This window comes from Pyxicephalus adspersus, chromosome 12 (genome assembly GCF_032062135.1).
Source record: "Pyxicephalus adspersus chromosome 12, UCB_Pads_2.0, whole genome shotgun sequence".
In the NCBI taxonomy this organism is placed as follows: Eukaryota; Metazoa; Chordata; class Amphibia; order Anura; family Pyxicephalidae; genus Pyxicephalus; species Pyxicephalus adspersus.
In genome coordinates this window covers 31,208,361-31,213,877 of record NC_092869.1, presented here as the reverse complement: position 1 = coordinate 31,213,877, position 5,517 = coordinate 31,208,361, and the positions used below count along the sequence as shown (strand labels likewise).

The window sequence follows — 5,517 nt, the reverse complement described above, 5'->3', positions numbered from 1 at the left end:
GCCCTAGAGCATATTTTGGCCTTCCAAAAAAAATAAGACAGTGTCTTATCATCGGGGAAACAGGGTAGTTCTTTACTGTCTTATTTTAATCTCAGGTCCCTTTGTCCTCTGTTTCTTGATTCTATAGATTAGTACACATGAATGAGTACAAATGAACGCACAAATCTTTAAACAACAACTGCAAGGCCAAATGAGTCTAGTTGCCTCTGGGAACCATTCTATGATCTGCCACAGATACATGCAAAAAATAATTCCCAACCTCTCCTATTCATTTGAATTGGATGGGTCAGGACCTCAGCTGAGTCCACAGCAGAATGCTGCATGCTCCCTATCATATAATGAACAGGCTCAGAGTAGAAGAGATAACATGTATGACTTTATCAGAATGGTGCTGTATATTGTAAAATTAGAGTGAATTGTGTCTTTCACAAAATATTATAAAGCAGAAAGTTCTTAAAGCAGTCCTCTCCTCCTCCTGTGTCACTGTCTGTATTGGTCTGTCATTTGCAACCCCTATTAAATGTACAGCGCTGTATAATATGTTGGTGCTATATAAATGCTGTATAATAATAATATTAATAATAACTTTCATTAAAAAAAACACCTTTACTTTAAAAGAACACTTAATCCCTCTGTAATCCAATTCCAGTAGCTCTTGCACCATCACAGATTCTTTCTTGTTTCCTGCGCGGACTGGACACTGGGTGTCCATCTTCTTTTGTCCTAGTCTTGCGTCACTCGATTTTGCACTGGACTGGCGCCAGTTCAGCTAACGTTTCTTCCAGAAAATGTATGCATTTGTATGGATGAATGCTTTTGTATCAGCACTTTTTCTTTTTACATTCCAGAAAAGCCCTTTCTGCATACGACCAGGCTAGGGCATACGCACAAGTAGCAGCCCAAAGCCTCCTGGGATAGGTTACATGTTTCCCATTCAGTCTTTACCACTGTGGCAGTAAAGACAGAAGGTGAGGGATGCCCCCCCCCCCCTAAAAAAAGCTAAAGAATTAAAACAACAGCCACCCTTTTTATAACATTAAAATGTGATGATTTACATTCCACAATTTTACTACTTGCAGGCAGAGGGACACAAACAAGCCAATGGGAAGTTCTAAAGAGTTTCAATCAGAGAGTCAATCAGTGTCAATCAGTGTAACAAACCAGCTGCATAACTGTGTTCTACAATAATGATACTTTTATTATACTATGCATAGTTTAGATAAAGATTTATAAGTATAAAGTACACCCATCATTAAAGCTGTATGATTCTTGATGATTTAAAACACCATCCGATACCTTCTACTGCTAGCATCTACTCAGGAGACCAAGCAGTTTACAATCTGTGCCATTTTTATTAGGATTAGTTCCCATAAAACTGTATTTTAAATATGAATTGATCACAAGGGGACAGTATATAAGGGCAGTAAAATATTTTGCATAAAATATTGTCACTCAGTTTCAGATGTTTGTCTCTGAGCTTAATTGCAAATATCTGATAGAATGGTAATTTTTTAAACGGGCAACCAAGAAACAACCCTGCTCTCCTTAGACAAAGCACGTTTTTGAATAAACAGCAGGGAAACTGACTTAATAAGGACACATGAAAATCACAAAAATGGGAGGTCATTTGCATACGATGTTGCACGCTGCAAAAAAATACCAATTCATGCTGCAAGAAAACGTAAGCCAAGTGAAAAAATAAGGTGCCATGATTCCTGTGGGCTGGGTTTGAGAACAGATAGATACCACCATGACCTTCATTCTTTATGAGACAACAGACTGGCAGACTTGTGTTTATAGTAACCCATGAAGAAGAACTTCAGGATTTCTGGATTTCCCGTTATGGGTGACACAAACATAAATATGCATTACAACCAACCTACAATAATCTGCTCTAATGTTCTAAAAGACTTTTAACTTGAAACTAACATTCCAGTAAAGTTCTGCCACAATTATTATTATTAATAAACTGTATTTATATAGCACCAACATAATAAATAGGAATTGCAAATAATAGACTGATACAAACAATGAAACAAAACGGAGAGGACCCTGCTGTAAAGAGTTTACAATCTAAGAGTTTACAATCAAATTAATTTAAGCTGATTGCAGAATGTAGGGGTGATTGTACCTGCATTGCAACTTTTAGGACAAATATATCTCCTTTTGGACAAGTGCAATTATATATATTACTTTTCATTCACCCAGGTCCATGAATAAAGCATGGCTGGAGTTATTTTTTTTTTGCTTATAATTTTGCTTTAAATTCACTATATTATTAAATAATAAATAGCATTTTAATAGAATTAGTTTAGGTACCCAAACTTAGGTCTCTAATTATAAAACAGAGAATCAGAGATTCCCCTGAATATTCCCTTGTGGGATTCTTCCACAGCTAAATAGAGCCCTTAGCGTTTGAATTTGTTTTCTGTATTCATATATGTAGGGCCGGTGACAATGGGCTTAAAGTTTGTTTTGGAAATGCAAAACGCCCATTGAAGCAGGTCAAATGCTGGTCACAAGGACACCAATTGTATTTCAAATACAGCAGTCAATGCATTAAAAATATTCTTAGAAGCATCTCTAACTAATGTCAAACTGATCTATAAACATAAGCCTAAAGCCCATCGACACAGTCTCCAATAGTATACAGGCTGCATAAAGAAAAAGGTCAACCAGTCTGGACTCTATTACTTTGCACAGTGCTGTAGATCACAGGCAGACTTTATCACAATGGTGTCCTTTATTGTCAAACTGGCTTGGGTGTCCTTGACCAACCAATATTGTTTAAATGAACCGGGGCGGTCTTTGGCAGGTGTGCTTAGATAACATAATTGGCTATATACTGTAATTAATAAATCCTTTGGCAGTTAGTTTGACATATATGTATCTGAATTGTACATTCAGCTGCTTACATGAAGTTCAGCTTTCATTGGATTAAGCTACTTTAAACTTAAGCTGCTGAAGGTCACCATATATGAGTAGAGTTCATATACTGTACAAGTAGGGTAAAAAATTCTGAAACATGTTCAACATATCGTATTTTATATGCAACCATAATACTGGTGCACTGTTACCCTGAGTCCATGTATTTGAATATTTTAGATCATGGATCTTTATGGATGCAACCATCATACTGGTGAACTTTTACCTTGAGTCCCTGTATTTGATTCTTTTGGATCATGGGTCATTATGGATGCAACCATCATACTTGTGCACTGTTACCTTGAGTCCATGTATTTGATTCTTTTGAATCATGGATCTTTATGGATGCAACCATCATACTGGTGCACTGTTACCCTGAGTCCATATATTTGATTCTTTTAGATCTAGCCATTCACAGGTTGCTATGGTTAATTAAGACTATGAAAAAGCAATATTTCACAGCCAAGTAATGCTGAAATAAATAGAAGACAAAATACTTTACCATATATACCATTTTAATAAAAACTAGAATAACAACATTTTAGGGATTTAAACTGTCCCACCAACTGCTGGGTGCCCAGATGTCATCCAACCTAAGTCAACCTGCCTTACTTTACGACTGCATGCTGGCATGCCAACTTCCAGACTTCATTTGGCTAATAAAACATAATTTGTGCCATGCGCCATATAAAACGTTAGCTAGTTAGGCATTCTACCTGTTTTGGGGTCCACTTTTCTCTCTTCCAGGATTGCGTTTGGGATCCATAGGTTGTAAGAAACCTAAGAGCAACAAAACTCCAACAGTTGGGCCCCTACTGGCAATTTAATAAAAGTTGTGCATTATTGCCTCTGAAGATATGGAACATACTCATGGACAGGGTCATTATATTTGTTGTGCCTTCTAATAATATTCTGTTGCTTGCAGAGAAATAGAGGGCAAACAGGAGAGTAAAAGAAACCAGCACAGTGGCCAATTTTGTGCAAAAGAAGGAAATGTTTGATCCTATTCTAAAACAATGCAAAAAGCAAAATACCACCTATATAAGTTATAAATGGACAAACCCATACCCACTTTGCTTAGCACCACTCCTTCCAGCTTCAGAGATATATAGCTTCCCTACTGTAATACAGACACTTCATAGGTATTCCTTTGGCTCTTTTGTTTAATTCTAATTTTGTTAAAGGATGATGCAACAGCGAGATCAATTAATAAGAAACAGGAATAACACAGAGTAATAGCAACAATACAGAATACATACAAACCTTAAAACAATGGCAACATTTAATAGAGAAATGTATTGCAGGATTAGGATACAGTAAATCAGGGATGATGAGGGTTCAGTACACCTTTGGCTCATTTAATACAGTTGTCCGAATTGGTACCCCCTCTCAGGCAAACTTTCCTAATCCAGTTATTGCTATTCCGCAATGCAATGTTTGTATGGCCTTGTACACATTCATCCAATGTTTGAAAGTACTCTGTATGTAACACAGGATGATCATTAGCTTGTAATAAATCAGATTATGACACCTAAGCCTATTACTGAAGTTAGTAGCAAGTAGTAATCTTCTGTACTGCTCTCTAAAGGCACATGATAATAACACAGAAATTCCTGTACACCGATCTTTATTTTTTTCTGTGTTTCAGTTTAATAGTAAGTACTATTGTTTGCAAAAACACAATAACCTTACAGAACAAATAACATCCGCACAAAATGTATCAAAAGCCTACAAGTAAAAATGATATCATAGTAGAATGTTTTTCTTGAATATAAAAAAAAATATTTTAATATAGATGTTTACTTATTTATGTTACTGCTGTTGTTTAAGTAAACCTGTAGGAAAAAAAAAACAACTAAAATAGGCTGCTGTATTTAATCCTGCTGTAATGAAGATGACTTTGGGGTGGTATCACACATTTCTTTTGGGTATGGGAAAATGGGTGTACTCACCTTACCTTCCCACCATATAGTGTCTTGTTTGCTTTTTATCACTCATTATGGGTTTATTTCATTCAAATCTAAGACCAAACAAGAAATGATAGTTATCAAAATCAAACTATTTGATGTCATTAAATATAACAGTTAAAGAAAATACACAGTTAAGGTTATACTAAAAGAGCATCTGAGAAATTAACAAATACATTAAAATCGGTAGAATCGGTATTCGTGGAGCAGGGTGACTGTTGTAATGGTTGAAACAATACTGAAGTGTATGGATCGGCAATGGTTGCCTCATATAACTTAAGACTACACTGGGCCTCCCTTGTTTTTCCATCTCTAGTACAGTTTGTGAATTTAGAAGATAAGAATTTATTAGAATAATATTTTTGTTTTATTAATAATAAAATAAAAATTGGAAATTCCAAAATTGTCCCATGGACCACTGGTTGGCGAACACTGTCCTAGCAGGTTGGTGATTTTTTTAATGTTAAAGTTACCGGTATATATTTTACAACAAAGTTCCTAATAAAAGTGTAATTTTCCTTTTTATTTCCCCTTATAGAAGAAATCTCCAAGGAGCTGGAAGTTTGCTGTATTGTTCTACACATTGGTGCAGAATAGAATCTTTCTGAATGTTGACTTACTGCGT

The 5,517-nt window shown here is 35.7% G+C and overlaps 1 protein-coding gene across 1 annotated transcript in view; it reads right to left on the bottom strand.

Annotated features, from left to right (window-relative positions):
- LRRC9 (leucine rich repeat containing 9) overlaps nt 1-4,929 on the bottom strand; it is a 64,874-nt gene extending 59,945 nt beyond the window's left edge. The window contains exon 1 of the mRNA XM_072428119.1: nt 4,878-4,929. The gene's annotated coding sequence lies outside the window, so the exon portion shown is untranslated. The remainder of the gene's footprint in view (nt 1-4,877) is intronic.
- Between the last annotated feature and the right edge of the window lie 588 nt (nt 4,930-5,517).